Source organism: Struthio camelus, chromosome 5 (assembly GCF_040807025.1).
Source record: "Struthio camelus isolate bStrCam1 chromosome 5, bStrCam1.hap1, whole genome shotgun sequence".
NCBI lineage: Eukaryota > Metazoa > Chordata > Aves > Struthioniformes > Struthionidae > Struthio > Struthio camelus.
In genome coordinates, this window is record NC_090946.1 from 69176028 (window position 1) to 69193771 (window position 17744).

The following is a 17744-nucleotide window of genomic DNA, read 5'->3' on the forward strand; positions in this document are numbered from 1 at the left end:
ACCAGCAGTTGTGCTGCTAACAGGGGAGAGGTGAGGCTGCGCATGCAAGCACAGCTACCTGCTGGAAAGGGTAAGATGTCTTTATGGGATGAAGGAACTGCAGGTTCAAATCCTTGCTCTGCCTGACTCTTTCACAATCAATATTTAATAAATCTTAGTTCAAACTGGTTCAGAGCAAGGACCTGAACATAATCTTCTACATCTAACAAAATTTTCAAAGAGTCTCCATTTCATACTGGATGAGCAGAACTATGTTGATACCTCAAAAAATGTACTGAAATTTCTGTTTTCAAGCCAGCTTCATTTCAGACTAAGATTTGCAGAGCCCTATTTCATTTCTCTGTATGTATCACTGGCCAGATTTATAGCACTTTTCAGTAGAGACTAAGACACAAACAGGAGGCTCTGAGATGCTACAGCTGAATCAGGCTGTTTTAACTAGGAAAAACAGTGTATTTCTAGGTAATGTTAAAATCACAGTGAAGAGAAACAGGTACAGCTCTAATGTAATTTAGCCAGTTGAAGTAAATCTCATTTGTTTGTCTTGACCGCTAATGGGTTAAAAAACAGTTCAGCACTATATTCACCTCTTATTCTGACGCTGCCTAAAGAAAGGATTGTTTCCTTTACTTTTCCTTTTTCAGTCATCCTCACCCCGGAAGACTGTGAATTTGTGTGTGAATGTTTTTCTTCTAACCCCTCTCTCTCTTCTTTTATATGATTCATGATGAATGCTTATCATCCATTGAGTTGTTTGGCATGGGCATACCCAAAGAAAATAAAAGACATTTCAAAAAAAATACTAAAAACAAAAGCTTACAATGACCTCTTGGTATGAATGAGCAGGAGAAGAAAATGACAATTGAGGAAAAAAGCTCTTGTTTACAAACATTTATCTTTACTTATTAACTATTTATGAAGGAAAATAGCCACATATACATGATTGGCAAATTGGCTTATGTTTAAATAATGTGTCTAAAGTTTGACTGAGCACAGAGGTTCATCTTTAAATAAACAAATGGTACCATAATGTTATAGTCATTAAATATAAACAAGCAGTGGTCATGGTACCCGCTACACTAAAGTTGTACAGAAGCATCTGAGTTTCCTTAAGCTCCTCCAGTGAACTGTGAAGAGGTTCATATCAGGGAAAGTCACTGAAATACATTATGCTCACAGCCTTTCCTTTCATTGCTTCTTTTCACTCAGTAGCTGAGCTTGCTGGTGAACTGAATTTGCTGGGAATGGAAATAAAGGAGCATTTCCTAACACTGTCAGCACAAATAGGTAACCTGGGCTCTCTCTCCAAATATTTCAGCTTTTCGGCATTCACTGCAGATTCTCACCTAACATGCCTTGGATGAGATACCCTGAGATGCAGCAGACAACAACAGAAACAGACAGGTGAGCAGACTGTTTTGTTTGGTTGATTTGTTGGGTTTATTTCTGTTCCTGAGCATGTTATTACGAACATGAACTGCGGTCCACTAATGTCTGTTGGTACTGCACCCCTCCCTCTCATGGACTTGCACCGCCATGCATATTGTCCCTATTTCACAGCTATAAGGACCAACAGATTTTCTTTCTTGCAGAAGAATTTTTTATTTGCTCTTCAGCGAAGTCAGGGTAAAAAGATGGTGCAACCAGATCTGAAAATGCTGAGAGAGACTTGGTAACTGCAATGGGAGGAATATTCCAAAAACAGAAAATAACGAATGCCTGTCAGCCTGGACCAGATTTCTCCTATGATCAAACTGCTGTTAGGAGAAGCTGCAGACACTCTCCAAAGGGTAATATTAAGCTCTGCTTGCACGGTTGGAAATTTAAGACTTAAGAAAGAAGTTAAGAATCTGCTTCTTCACAGCCCCCTTCCCCACCTCTAGCTTTCCTAAATCTTAGTCCCATGGTGGTTAGCTTTAGCCTTTTAAAGGGCACAGTTGTAGCTGGTTGCAGTGAGAGGAGCTGCCTGAGGGCAGCTGTAGTCCATGGAGAGCCCTTTAGAGTAGGACTACAACCCTGAACTGAGAAAATCAGACCTAAAGCAGAGTCTAGAGCACTGGGGTCAGAGTGTCCCTCTTGCCAGTCTTACTTAACAGTTGGTTTGTGTTCTCAATAGGGTGGAGATCTCCAGCCTGTAGTATACACAAGATGTCCAATGCACAGTATGCAACAGGTCTGACCTGTCATTCGTCTATACTTTGTGACGATATTTCCATGCATATGAAATGAGAGTGAAATGCTGCCGTGGCATAATTACCTACCTTCTTATGCTCATGGCAGTCTACTACTTTGTTCTGGGCAATGGTAAATAATTTGAAAAGATTCAGAAACATAGAGAATCAGATCTTAGGCATTTTAAAAACTCATCAGACCACACTGCAAACAGTGGAGTCTGCTATGGAAAGCATTTTTAGCTTGGGGAATGCAGATGAGAAAACATAGGGATAGAGCAATTAAAAGTCTTGGTTCCCCCCTCCCACCTCCAGCATATGGCAGAGAATTGGACCAGAATCAAGCAATGTCTCTACTCAGTGGAGTCTGACTTCTGACCTCTAAGACAATGGAGTCACAAGCTATCCTGAGACTTGATTGAGAAGCCACTTCAACATTTCCATAAGTCATTCTGCCATTGCAGATCTGTCACAATTTTGTCATAAAGTTTGCAGAATTCTGTTGACATTGTGTCATCTCAATAAATGCAAAGGGAAAAAAAATGAGTCGGGGCAGGTGCGAGCACAGATTTCAAGTCTAATGCGTGGGCTGCTGCATGTCTTCTGACATAATCTAGGCTCTCATACTTGATGTTTTTCTGGAGCCGCGGTGAACTCTTCCATCCTTTCAAGCGATCAACCTCATTTGACTAATTTGAGAAGAAAAAAAAAGAAAAACACTTCACTTCCCCTCGCAAAGAATCCTCGGCCAAGTTGGATCTTTAAAAAAAGGAACTTAACAATTTGGGGCCTGGTTGTCATTTACATGAAGGTCACTTCACACTGATCTGGCTGTGTAAACGGGCCATAAGTTACTTCTACACCCACTTGAAAGACCTCTTATGCTTGCCAGAATGATGTAAAATGGCCTCAATTTAAGTGAGAATTCAGGCTCTTATTTTTAAAGCACTGTCCCTTTAGGGAGATGCATCAGGCAAGTACATCATATTGCACTAATTATAATTATTTTAATGGAAGCCTACAGCTTACGGAAGGCAAACAAAATGGCCGCTAACAGCACTAAAGTAAAAGCACCCAGACCAGAGTGGGCACGTTCCATAGCAGATGTCTCCAGAGCCTCCAAAGCACCTGAATAGTTCCCCACTCTTTAACATTGGATCTGCTCCACTGGCTGTTCAAATGCTTAGTTACCCATAAACACGCTGGCAAGATGAAACCTTTTAACATGGAAAGGCCCACTGCACCAAGATGTGGGAGATCTGGTGGTGCTGAGCAAAGTCGGATCTTTCCAAAGCTGTGCTTTTTCTCAAATGTGCTCAGTCCAGCTGTGATGGGAAGACTTTTGTGTGACCAACCCCACTTACATATTAATTGAGAACTGCAGTTGGGTGGTCTACATATGAAAGAGTGTTCACACTTTTCCATGTACCAGAGGGCAGGTGCTATGTGACTTACCTTGCACAGAGAAGTCATCAGCCGGGGTGGTGACTTTCATGTTTATGCTTAATAGGGACCAACCTGAAATGATCGATATCAAATGGGCTAATTAATAGGCAACAAAGAGTAAGAAGCTTTAGACATTATAGAATTGGTGACATTTAACATCAGTATCTCTGGGTTTAATAGTTTTTTGCTTAATCTCTTAGTCACCCAGTTGGCTATATTTGAAGATTTTTTATTTTTAATATTCTTTGTGCAAGTCGCATTTGTGACCTGGATTCTTTGTATGGCAGACAGGATTAGATAAATTAGGAATGTAATACAAATGGCAAGAAATTAGAATATAATTCCTTCAGGTAGAGTTTGGTGACTTTACTGAATTTAATTTCACGCTAAACACCAAAGAGGGATTCGAGAGGTTAGAAACATAGAGCTCAAACTGACAGAAAGAACTGTGTGAAACATAATTTGAGCCCAGTCCAGACTTCAGTTTTGTGGGCCCTGGGAGAACTAACACATTCAGATCCCTAGGCAGATGCCTCCTAAACCTCCATCACTAATTCTCCAGAAGCCTTCTGTTGTTCCCTCATCTCCATCAGGCTGAGACAAACCTCGCCTCTGCGTAGCTCCCAAAGCAGGCAAAACCAAATTGTGTCTAACTTTTGGGAGGAGATGGCAAAAACAAAATCTTCATTAACTAGTTTTAATCAGCATCCACTAGTCTTGCTCGTGCATCATTTCAGTCAATGATATAATATTTAATAAAAATATTCTATTTTACAATATCATACTGTGACTTTTAAAACTAAAAGTCTCTATAGAGATACAGCCAAAAAGACAATTTGTCCTCCCTCACAAGCATCTCAGCCATTTTGTATTTGACCTTTATTCCCCTCATTCTTAATTTAAGGTCTCTTATTTGTCTCCCTAATTAGTGGGCTTATACAAAGCAGATCTTATTCCCCTCAAAGTAATTATCAACCAGGGAGCAGCTAATTTCATTTTGGATCCATTTATGTGCAAAAGAAAGAACAAAAGGACCAAATGTTACTGCATCTCCAAAGTGTGAGCATTAGTACTTTAGAATATGTAAAACTACTTCTTTAAAGCAAATGGGAAGCTGTGTAACAACTGAGAATTTTTAAGTCTAAGGTTTGCGAGATCTTGACATTCCAGGTTTGTGCTAGAAGAATTCAGTGAGGCTAGCACAAGGTGGCTGGACCACCCAAGGGAGGAGGCGACCCAGGGGTTCCAGCTGATCCCAGGTGCTTTCCCCACCCTGCTCCCCAGGATGGCAGTGAGCCCTTGTGGAATTGTATCACCTTCTGGAAGTAGGCAGCTTCCAGCGTTTCCCATCACCCTGCTCTCTGAGCTATGTGGTACTTACCTCATGGCTCTCAGCTTAGAAATATGGTTTGTAAGATGCAGCTAGTAGGATCAAGAAGGTTAAGGAACTATGTCTTTAGACTACCAGAGAACCAGTCTTCATATGATCTTCTGTAAATGAGCACAGATTCCCATACTCAGAAATGACAACTGTGACGGTCCAGCAGTCAAACAACAATAAGAAGGCAGGAACTGTCATAAATGACATTATGAGAACGTACACTGAGCATCCCACACCATCAAAACGGCATGTTCCTCCACTTCTTTTGTGTGCATAGACTCCAAAGCTAGCACCAAGAGTAATTTTTCTTTAGAAATACTTCCCCTTTTGAACAAGAAGAGTTGTCTGAATGAAGCCCTTCACCTTCATCTATCAGGACAAAAACTGGAATTCTCATCTGGAGCAATAGTTGGGCTTTTAGTTCAAAGGATTGCAGTGGATGTGTGATTTCACTAACTCTGGAAAAATGTAGTTCTCCAAGGGACATGTTATTCCTTCCGTCCCTTCTCTGATGAAAGACTGCAATTGTAGCAGACACAGACTTTCATCAATCAGTGTGTGTTTCCCCATTTGCACATGTTTTACTTAGACCTCATCCAGGCACCCTCCTGCCAAAGTCATTATACTCTTGTACCAAGAACAAACAGGAGTTTTGCCTGAAAAAGGATCTGAGTTATCCCTGAGGCAAGTATTTGAACAGCAATGTATTCCATTAATAGACATATTGAATGGTTAAATGTGTGGCACACAAGTAATGAAGTTACCTTCTGTCACCCAGCTCTTCCAGAGCGAACAGTTACTTCCATTACTTATCATCCTCAGTGTCCCCCTGACCTTTTCTGGAAAGATCAGGAAATCCCGCATGAAGTGCCAAGTTAGGGAAAAGAAGGCAAAAGGTAATCAAGGAGAAAACATAACACCGATAATACAAAAAGCGAAGGCAGCTGACCAGTGTCTGGGCAGGATGCCTAGGAGAGGTGTAATGGATAGGCCTGCAATACAGATTTCATTGGTCTCATGTATCCCATTAGATCCCTATGCAATCAGGTTTGTGCCATGTCTGGAAAGGGCACTGCAGATTTCTGTTCTTCTGACCTTCTCTGTTTTGTTTTACTTTCCACAGACAGAAACCAAGAAGGGAATAGAAAATCATCAGTATGGGGAACGCCTATTGTTTATGAAGCAAAGTCAGCACAAATTAGAATTATGAGAAAAAGTGCAGAAAGCAAGATGGGGTGGGACACACAGAGCTTATGTTTCAGAATAGCACAAGCGTCATTCTCTCCTCCTTTTCCCAAGCAGGACCATAAAAGCAGCTCCAGCTTGCCCTGCTCAGACAAAATGTCTGGAAGCAGCAAGCAGCCCTGGTCACTTTTCACCTTTAAATACATGGAAACAAAAACAAGGGATATTTAAAAAAATTTGAAAGTGGAACTGTGCTACCACCTTCAGATCCTCCATTTGGCTGAGAAATCCAGAGAACAATTCTCAGTTCTCTTTCAGGGAAAGATACAGAAACAGATCCCTCCAGCTTTTGCTCCAACATACAGAGGATATTTCAGAGACATAATTGTCTCCTCTCACCTTCGTTTTCTCACCTCTGTTCCAAACCTAGGACATCAAATCAGCTTATTCCAAGAAAACGGAGGTCTGATTTTACAGACAGTTTTCTTTTGCTGCTGGGCTCAATTTACCCATTGCTGCTGTCACTGTTGTTATATACATTGTCATCAAATCAACCATCCAAAACAGCCACCATCCCAAGAACATAGCACTGCAGACCCATTTATTACCAAGACTCAGTAAGTTCCAGCCCAAAAGTTGTCTTTCTTGCAGATTTATTGACTCAAACTTAAGTGTCTCTTCCCTGACTAATACTAGCTCAATCTAAAGCTTCACCTGCAGACTGAGGGAGATCTAATTGTCTGTACAAATAGAAACTTAGGACAAGAAGTCAGATTCCAGACCTCTGCTACTCATGTAGCACTTAGGACCATCACCTAGCCAGGCATTAAGAGGCAGACAGCACAAAGCAGCATGAAATAAAGTTAGTGCTCATCAGAGCAATTCTGGTTTTGATTTCTGGTTCTGATTTTCTGGTTTTTTGAGCAATTCTGGCAATTTTCCTGTGCAACATGCTCTAGGTGACCCTGCTTGAGCAGGAGGGTTGGACTAGATGATCTCCAGAGGTCTCTTCCAACCTCAACCATTCTGTGATTCTGTGCTGCCAAAGAAAAAAAAAATATAAACAAGGCATAGCCTCATCTTTTTCTAAGTATCTAGCATAACTACCACTGAGATCTGACTGGATGACACCACAAACTTTGCTAGACTATTTTGTCCTCTCTTCCATGCTTCCCACCCACAGTACCTCCATTCCCCCATTTGGATGGGATGGTTTGGTTTGGGATAGGATGGGATGGGATGGGATAGGATAGGATAGGATAGGATAGGTCTGGTAGCCTATTAAACAGAAGTACTGAGGCCACAATGCCCAATTGTGGCCCAGTTAAACTTGGAAATCCTTCTGCTGATAATTATACAAGTTCTAAAATGACTTCTTTCTTTTATAAAGGTTAGTCACAGATGGACAAAGGTGAGATAATTCTAATATTGGCAGCTGAGTTACACATGCTATGCACACACGCACATGCACAAAAAATCCTCATTATTAAATCACAAAGCAATTAAAAAATTAAAAATTTCATAAGACCTCACATAAAAGAAATACAAGTGTTTAATGATGGATTATAAAGTGAAAGTGAGAAAAAAGTAAAAGCTCAGCTGTCTCTGGGGCTTCCCTTGTAGCCTGTGATACTGATTTCTGTCTTCACCCTCACACAAGCCGCAAGAGCTAATAAATTCCTGGCTCCCCTGCCTGGGAGCCAAGGCCGATTAATATCTGCCTACCTTGTTACCTAATTCATTATGGAATAGCAGTTAATTTGATTTGATATTATTTTAATAAAATTCTGTAATATATTAGATTGTTTCAGGCTATCAAAATAATTTTCCAATTATTACGGTTACTCAAGCAAGTCTTTTTTTCCCTTCATGAGCGGCAGTTGGTCTGACTCAGAATACATTAGCTCCTACAGCTTCATCCTGGCCAGAGGAATACGAAGTATATGCATGATTACACCAGAAATGTTATTGCCAGTAATGTGAGCCTGCAGATCAAGGCACAGAGTCCAGAGATTGATGTGCAATTACAGGCCCCCATGACGTCATGACATTGGTGATTACCCTTCTTCTACAACTGAGTTAATGCATTAATATACACATATATAACTACACACACACATACATATATGCATACAAAGATATGTACATCTGTTATACTCTGTATCCTGATACTGTGTTTGAGGGGTAGCAGTACATGAAGGCAACGTGGGATAGCTCTGTATCTGACAGGGAACTCGTGGTACTCGCTCCTGGCATGGCTGGGTAGTTCCAGGGGACTGGTCTGCCCAGTAGGAGCGGGTAGGTGAGCTTTACAAGCAGCAGGAGTTACCCCTTTCATTGTCATCACTTTTGGCCATCTTCAACAAACAGCAGCTTGCATCCCTGCTTTGAAAGTGTCAGGCTGCTCTTTTCTCTTAGTTAGAACAAATGTGTAAGAGTCAGAGCAAAGACAGGACATGGGTGGAACTTGATTGAAATGGGAAAAGGCAGCTTAGACAAAAGAGCAGGTGCAAACACTGCAGCTCCATTTGCAGATGCCTTGAATGTCATAACATTTCTGCCTGCATACATGAGAGCATCATCGTCATATGCTTCTGGGTTTGAGAGGGTAGAATATAAGACCAAATACTATTATGGCTTGATCCTCGTCCCACTGGGCTGGGAAAAAGTTTACCGCCATCTTAACTGGGGGCAAAACTGGATCTGCATTAGCAGTTTCATATAGTACATACAATATAAATATAAATGAGCAGTAACAAAAATAGTAGTTCTATCTTACTATTTTCACAATACTTTCCCCAGAAGGTTTCTGTTCACATGAATATATAAAATACCTGTAATGCCAAGCTGTGAATCAGGAAAGAGTCCTTAATTTTTGAATGGTGGCAGAAGATGCTGTTTAGTCCTCAGAAATAAGAACTGATAGGGCCAGTTGCCTCTCTCTCTCAGATCATCATTCCAGTGGATGTCCTGACCCTGCTGGGGCCCATCCTATGAAAATGTGAAAATTCACTGAGGATTGCCATTCTGTTCTACCATTTCCTTGTGTGGAATGAAAAGAGAAATGCAAGCAGCTGAGTTTAAGCTGCTGATCATTTTTAAATGGTGGTTTTCTTCTTTATGTAGCACATCACAGTTCCTTTTTCATATTCTGTTCCAAAAGTGGTTATTCCCATTCTGTGCAGTTATTTTAGAAGAGTGGTGGCTGACCCATGGGATGTATGTCAAATATGATTTACAACCTTTTTCATGCTTCAGCAGAACTCAGCAGAAGCATAAAGGGATCGGAACATACGCTACATATGTGAAGAAATACAACTTCTTTTTGTTTTAGTATTTGTAAATTGCCTTATTATTTCCATTGCTTAGCTAGTATTAGGTCCCCAAAATAGCACTGTTAATAGCGGCGTGTTGCAACAGCACTCATTGTGCAAAGAGTTTAATATTACAAGTAAATTGTATGCAACCTGCCAAGTGAAAGCACTATCATATCATACCTAGAGGTTAGTGTAATTTTTTCTTCCTTGCATCAATATTTCTTAACTTGGGTGGATTTAAATTGGTGGGACAAAAAGAGTATTGTCTATCACAGGTATTTGTGAAAGATGGAGGACGGTGCAGAATATATGCCTAATATAAGATTATTTGCCTCTCTAATCCTTAACACTGTGAATGTTTCTAAGTTTTTCATTTAAACTCATTGCATCTTTTCCACAAATTATACTTTTGCAAGCACTTATAGGATAAACTCTAACAAAATTGTTGTCTTGTCAGAAAATCCACATGCACAAAAGACTGTTGGAAGCATTCACTGTTTCACACAGACCTGTTTCAGAAAGGAAGCTCCCTATACAATGTTTGATGACTAGAAAGCTTGGCTTACAATCCATCTCTCACCATTTTTTAGTTCTGGAATGTGTATGCCTTCTTCCATGAATAACAACTTTTTAAAGATATTTTAAATGTATCTATTACATTTTAAAGAAAATAAAACAGGCAAAAAGACTTACAAAGAATCCTGACTTGTCTTTTGAAAAAAATCCCAACATCATTAATGATAACTGAAGGTTTTCAGTCACTCAGTATTAGTGATGCTGAAGTGAATTAACTAAAAGGCTTTCATGCTTCTTGATCTTAGATCCCATGCCTGAAACACTTATTCATGAGAGTCATCCTGACTCACGTAAGTTGTCCTATTGAAGTCAATGTATCTCAGCATGTAAGTAGGGTTTGAAGAGAGGCCTTTGGTATATAAAAGCAGGAAACAGAGTTGGTTCTCATGATTCTTGCATAGAAACTGGTAGGTTTACATTCTTTTCAACAGCTCTAATGCATAATCAGCTAAAATGATTTTAGATCCTAGAAATTGCTACAAGATGGTTATAAATTCTTTGTGTGGACAACTTTTCCATTTGGTGGTAAAACTGGAAGGCCTTATCACTCTTTTATAACTTTCCATATAATTTTTATGAACGCAAACACAAGGCATCAAAGACTGCAGGCTGAAAACTTCTCTGTGATCCAAACCAAGTGGCAAAATTAAGTCCTGAAAACGTTAAGAATCACATCTGGTTTATGGTCTGCTTAGACAACTTGGCCTGAGAACATAGCACAGGAGTAGATTGATGCAGAATAAGGCTCAAATTTAATAATCAAGCTTGGTTACTGAATACAGCTATAAAGACGGATGAAATGAAAAGTTTGTATTACATGTCTCCACTCATCATGTAACAAAAGAACATAAAATAAGGCGATGTTTTAAGACGAAAAAATAGTCTGCACTGAAAAGGCATCAGATATAAACAATATGGGATTAGATTTTATTACAAACAAGACCAGAGCAAGTATGTGATGTCCATTGTCTGATAATGGGAGCAGGACCTAAGAACCTTAGGCTCTAACTGCAGTCACTTATACATGTGCTTCTCTTTATACAAGGAACTGGAGTTCCCAAAATCCTTGGTTACTTGGTTGCCAACAGACAGCTCTGCCAGGGTATTACCATTGCTAAAGCTCTGTTCTTCACCCTCTTGTTCTCTTCCTCCCTTTCATTCCACCCCTCTTCTCCCTGGGTAGTTATTCTCTTTGCTGGCCAGCAGAGTTGTTGTGGTAATTTTGTATTCTTCTCATCCTATCCTCCTCTGATCGCAAGTCCCCCAATAGAGTGTCTTGAGTGACATACAGTAGAAAAGAACATTTGATTGAAAACTTATATGCTGTGCTATTATAATATCTATTATTATATACATTGTTCAGCTATTAATCCACATATTCTGCAAGTCACAGGACTGCAGTTCCAAGGTGCATCAATATCTCTGAGGCCCTTAAAGGTTCTCCCAAACGTAGCTTTAGTTATAGGAGCAGGAACATGGGCCTGATAGAAGAGAAAATCCTGGAAGTGATATAGCCCTGGGGAAATGTTCTCACAATAACTGATGACAAACCAGACAGAAAAGATTTAATATGCATTTTTTCCATGGTTGGGCTTTCTGAATTGCCCTGTGAAAAACTGGCCACAGTGAAGATTTATCTTTCTAGATATCTATCTTAGGTATGTGCATGACCCCCACTTCAGTGCCTCTGCCTGTTGCTTTCTTTGACACATTAACCTTCCAATATCCCTTCAGAACTGCTCGTCCCATTTAATAGCTGAAGACTTGAGGCACAGCTGGTCAGAATCACACAAGGCGTATGGGTGTCTTGACCTTTCAAACATCTTTCCATATGAACTGCTAGGTAAGTATATCCAAAGAATATCCCCTTACTACTCTATTCATGTCCTCCTTTGCACTTTAATTGCTACTGTATTTAGTGAAACAAATACATACCATAGTTCAGTCAGCTCAGCACTAAATCTTCTTTATCATTTGTAGTGACTTAGGGAAGTGTTTTAAATGTTGTTGGACAGTGCTTCTGCTAAATAAATGTCACAATATTTGTCCAATTTTTAGTGAGCTCATCACAGTCATTTTCTTTAAGCAACAAGAGTTACTCTTTTTTCTTTTTGCTTTGTTAGGAATGCCAACAAATACCTATGTACAATAGAAACAAACTCTGAGGAGGTCAATATGAATGGAAAAAGTATCATGCAGTATAGTTATGAACATCGACATTTTCTATATAACAAAAAATATAAACAGCAACCCATGAAGAAAAAGGTCAAATAAAGGCAGCCCAGAATGCATCTGCATGGAGGGAAGAACAGAGCATCTGTTAAACAGTGCACAAATGTTACCAGGCTTCCAAAAAATTGAAGCATTCTCTGGGTTTAGGGGCCTCAGTATACTCAGTCTACAACTGTGCAAGCAAGGAAACTTGTCTATGGAAAAAAATGGGTCCTATTTTCCATTTTCTGGGGTATACATTGTGGACAATTATGAAAAAAAAAAACAAGAGAAAAAAGTGCCAAACTATTATAAAAATAGAATCAGATAGATTTTCTCTCATGTTAAAGTTTATATTCTTAGATATAACCTCTTAAAGAAATATCTATGATTATCTAAGTATCTCACACCTTTGGGCTGGGATCTCAGTTTTTATGTATGTTCATGAGTAAGCAGGGTATATACTTAACCAAGAGACTTCAGAGAAAACTGCAACAGAAGTCGTATGAGTGATTTTAGAGAGAAAAAGGATGAATGACAGTTAGAGGCACTGTCATAGACTGAGAGAAACAAAATGGAGCACATGCTCTGCCCTAGTCTTCCTCTGTAACTTCTGCTGAGTCATTTAATGTCTAAGTTTCCCAACTGCAACACAGGGGCAATATCATTTCCTGTTTTCATAGAGATGGTCAGAGGGTGGATATATTCAGACACTGACCTGCTCAGATCCTACTGAAAGGGGAACCAACAGCACTCATACTACGTTTAGTCCTCCTAGCCATCAGAAAAGGAGAGACAATGATCCTAGAGGTGAGCAATTGCACAAGAGACATAAAAGTGAGGTAATTAAAAATCATTGGGTAGAACAGTGATGAAGTTTGAGTGATTGCATTCTCCCTAGTTAAAAAAATAACTCCTTGAAGCTTCAATTGGATATAGGATTTTTTTTTTTTCATTTGAAGACAGCAGGTGTTGTGCTATATTGCTGAGCATCATTAACGAGTTGCCATGCTTCTCCGTAGCTGTGGATTGGCAAAATGATTTGCTTTAGTATCTAAAACACTTTGTAGTTCTCTGAGGAGAAAAACATACAGATGTGAAAGAAGTTACACGTGGAAAGGCCTGTTTTCTTAGAAGCATAGTGCAGGTTTTAAGTGGTCAGAGCAGGTTACCACGGAGCAGAGCAGTAGGACATGGGTTCTTGTGGATTCCTGAAGACAGTCCCAAGCCCACCTGCTCACCAATACTCATCAGCTGCCAGTGATTGTCCCCACAGATCACTTGGTGGAACAGATCGTCGCATGGGTTTTTCACTGCCCGAATCACTGAGTTTGGCTCAAACTGCTTTTAGCAGCAGTGTAGGTGAGCATAGTTGCTTTCATCCTCAAGTCAGGGCAGACTTTTCCGTAGCTAGTTCTACCAGCCTGGACTTGGGAGCGGTAAACTTTTGAGAGGGGTAATAACAAATAGCCTGGGAAAAGAGCAGGAAGAAATGCTTAAGGCTATTTTGGCAAGTTGTAAACTAATTCGATGCCTAATGTCCTAGCTATCTCAGAAGCTTCACAAGTTCTTTGTCCTGTCTTAACAAATTCCAGGCATATAGGCAATCCTGTAACCTGCTGGTGTAAGCAGAGTTATTGATTTTATTCTGAACTTTTTGCAGAGTTCCTGCTCTATCCTAGTGCATAGCTCTATGAATGAAATAGCCTATCTACCTTCGCGGCGCGCACTTAGACAATGCAAAAGTCTTATCCTTGAAAATTCCCATTGGATAGGAGGAACTCAGCAGAGAGTAAAGAGCAGGACTGCAGAACTCAACGAGGAGGTCCTTCACCTTGCTGGTCCAGTCAAACAGTTAGATGGAAAGGCAACACTTGAAAGGGTTCTCAAGGGACATAGGTGGATAGCATCAAAACTTTTTACCTCTTCTTAAAATCTTCAAAAATATACTGGAATGAATCCTCTTCAGTTGCCAGCATTTACTGCTCTGTTTTTCAGCTGAGAATCTGCTTTGGTGAAAACTTGCTGCACGTCATCATTTCAATTTCCTGTGAACTTTTTCAAGGATTCAAAAAATTATAAACATAAGAAAAGTGGAAGAAAAGGGACTGACACATATCGATGTGTAAGGAAGCAAGTTCAAGAAAATCCATGTAGATAAAAGAGAAGGTATTGGAATTCATGATGGTCCTTCCTTCCCAAGAGTTTATTCCACAAAGGTGGAATGATACCTTCAAAATATGTGCAAATTGTTTGCACATAAAGGTATTATCTTCCATATAAGATATTGATATGATTCAGGTAGCCATTTACCAGGAAAGACTTCAAGAACTGAATAAGCATCAAATAATTAATAAGAAAAAAAGAAGTAAAAATGGACCCTCCATTTAAATTTCCCATGTGATTTGTTTAAAAGAAAGTCAAAAGAATGATAATTGGACTCAAAAGAGAGTGTATAACAGAAATAGAAGGGTGTTTTGAGATTCTAATTTTAAATGGTATAATGCTAGATTGTGAGCATAGTTACAGCAGAGTAAATCTGAAGTAAATCCATTGACATCAAATCAAAGCCAGAGTCACTGAAGTCAGTTACTCCGGGTTTAGAGTGACATAACTGAGATTAGAATTTGGTCCGTGCAATTTAGATAAGGTCACTGTATATACAGGAAAATAGAAACCAAGACATCAGAGTGCACTGAAACTAAGTTGATAAATAGAATGGAAGAGTTTACATATGAGAGTATTAGTTAGAGTTGGAAGAATAATAAAGATTATTAAGAGGTGACATGACTGAGGTATTTAAACTAGCTGAAGATTATTATAAAATTAAGCTTGATGATCTATTTGAGTTTGCTGAAGAGACCAGAACTAGAGGATTTAGGTTTAAGTAAAGTGGGAATATATCTAAGAAGAATTTAAGGAAGTACTATTTTACAGAGACTGATATAAGGATGGAAGATACTTCAAATTCAAATGTTAGAGATATGCCACATTAATATTTAAGCAAATACAGTAAGACTATCCGCAACCTAATACATTTAAGTGGTATCAGTCAGATTTATGCTTGGAAATAGCCAATCACCTTTCACAGAGAGTTAATTTTCACTAATTATTTCTTCCCCTGAATATCTAGATCAAATCAAAGGGATATAGCTTAAAGCAGCCTAGTTTTTTGAAGTACTGTAATTTTTCACTAGGTGAGGATCTGATATTCTGCTTTTCTTCCTTTCAGCAAGACTGGCAAACCTCGGGAGCTTGGCTGCACATGACGGCAGGGTGGCATGAGGAAGCTTACACTTCTGTTGTCCACACATAACCTGTTTGGTGGGTAATTAAAGGATTTTAATCTCCACCACAGTCAATCTGGCACCTTTCAAAAACTCAAATAGACAGGCGCTGAAGAAGAAAAAGAAAGAGAACTCCTAATTCTCATTGAAGGAGAAAAAGATTAATTATGTGGAAAAGATAAATAAATCTTATGAACAGTGTATCATTGTTTTCTGGATCACTACTGAAAAAGATAAAGCTCAGCCTAATGTCCCACCTCCAGTGACCTTTTTAAGATCAGGACGCTGACATTCATTTTAAAACTAGATTTGATTTTACCAGCTGTTAAGAAAATATCCAAGAGGGGGTAATCTGGAGGGTTTGTAATCATGAAGATGAACCTTTCTGTGACATGTTTGACTACCTGTGGAGCACCATTCATGCTTCTCCAAGCCCTAAAGTGAATTCTTCATGATGCAGAGGTCTCTGCAGACTGACAGAAAGGCGGGGGGAGTGATCATGTTAACCAGAGTTACGTGTATAATCTTCAGCCTTTCCCAACACCTGCAGCTCTGCTAAAAATCTACCTCTTAGGTAATTTTTTTTTCCATGAGGGGAAATGATGAGAGAGTTTAATCAGTGCTGTGCATCTCTGAAAATCAAAAGATAAATCTGGAAAAGATCAAATAGACAAATGACCCAAAGGTTTACTTCCATAGTCCCACCATGGGTCTTTTTTCCTATGCATTTTCCTTTCTTTCCCAACACCGCAAACCTGAAGAATGTGACTAATCAGGCTAAGGGAAAGTCTTAAGTCTCTTTAAGGGATGGCAACAGGAGAGAGTGCTAATATTTTATTTTTATTTTTCTTCCTCATATCAGATTATATTACAAGCCTCAACTGAAGTAGTAAGTAAGGCATTTTTAAAATCTCAGTCTAGTTCAATTCCTTGCAGATCATCTTTTAGTTCAGACTGCAGTGCCTCAGTGTTGTTGCTGTGAAAGTTACATGCACCATGCTGAAAAGCTTTGTCATGAGGACTTCATCAAGGGGTGCTGTTCCATCAGGTTCATTCTGATAGCAGGTTTGAGGCTGAATTTCCTCAGGATACAAACAGTCTAGAGTCCGTTGCTCGTGAACAATTGTTCTTAATCCATTAAGGCATCAGCTCTGTAGAACCTGTTTCAAAAGGTAAGAGCAAACCTGCCATTCGTACACAAGGGAAGGGCAGGAAATAGCACTGCTCCATGCATCCTAGCCTCACGGAAGTGGGATCTGCAAGGCAGGCAGCAAAATGTAGGACATACATAGGTGGAATTTCAGATGAGCTGCTGCCACCTTTAGTCTTTTTTGGGTGTGTTCTATTGGCTATTTTCTGTTATTCCATTCAGGGCTGGATGCAACCCATTTTATTTTAAGCAGTTAGTTGAATGTCAGAAGCAAAGTCATTCTAGTTTTCCCACACAGTTGAGAGAGAAAGTTGGCTGTCTTCATAGGGAAGTTTGATCTTGGGTAATCCACAAGACAGATTGGCCTGTAGACCTGTACTCGTCTTTCTCCTGGCCATACAGGAAGGCTAGAGTGGCTCCATTTCTAAATTAAATATCTCAGTTACATTCCCAGTTAGATCCCTTAGTGTGTAAGTGATCGTGAACTCCATTCCTAAGGCACCTAAGTCTTTTCATAAATCGTATAGTGCAGATTTGTGAATTTGACCCTTGACATTTGGCACCTAAAATTAGGCCTAATGACACTGAACGATACATTGCCAAACCCAATTATGACTCTTTCCCAGGGTCACAGAGGCTGTTATTTGAACTCATCCTGCTCATAACCTAGGTTATTATGCTGGTAACTGTAGCATCTTTCTGATTTTTTTATTTTCATTTCCTTGAAGAAATAAGATTGATGTCGTTATGTGAGCTGGCTGGCTTTCCCCACCCTTGAATAACTTTCCCCCTGAATAACTTCACTGACCAATTTCAGCTACATGCGAAATCATAAAAATGCTTAAATTACACACTTTTATGAGTATGTTGGGCATAGAGGAGACCAAACCTGATGCCTCCACTGAAGAAAAAAGAAACAGAAGTTGATCGTTATCCACTTCGTTTGTCAATGGCCAACTAGTCAATCAACATGTGTGTTGCCACAGCTTGTGCTGCCTTTTACTCATGGGGGATAAAATA

At 39.6% G+C, this 17744-nt stretch overlaps 2 long non-coding RNA genes across 3 annotated transcripts in view; one reads left to right on the forward strand and one right to left on the reverse strand.

The window, feature by feature from the left end:
* LOC104144442 (uncharacterized) overlaps positions 1-17744 on the reverse strand; it is a 60502-nt gene that overhangs the window by 20971 nt on the left and 21787 nt on the right. For both annotated transcript variants that reach the window (XR_011141648.1, XR_694131.2), the window contains one exon: positions 3627-3689. This is a non-coding gene — a long non-coding RNA (uncharacterized lncRNA). The remainder of the gene's footprint in view (positions 1-3626; positions 3690-17744) is intronic.
* On the forward strand, positions 982-15751 carry LOC104144441 (uncharacterized). The gene is made up of 3 exons (XR_694130.2): positions 982-1404; positions 11811-11919; positions 15520-15751. It is a non-coding gene; the product is annotated as an uncharacterized lncRNA (long non-coding RNA).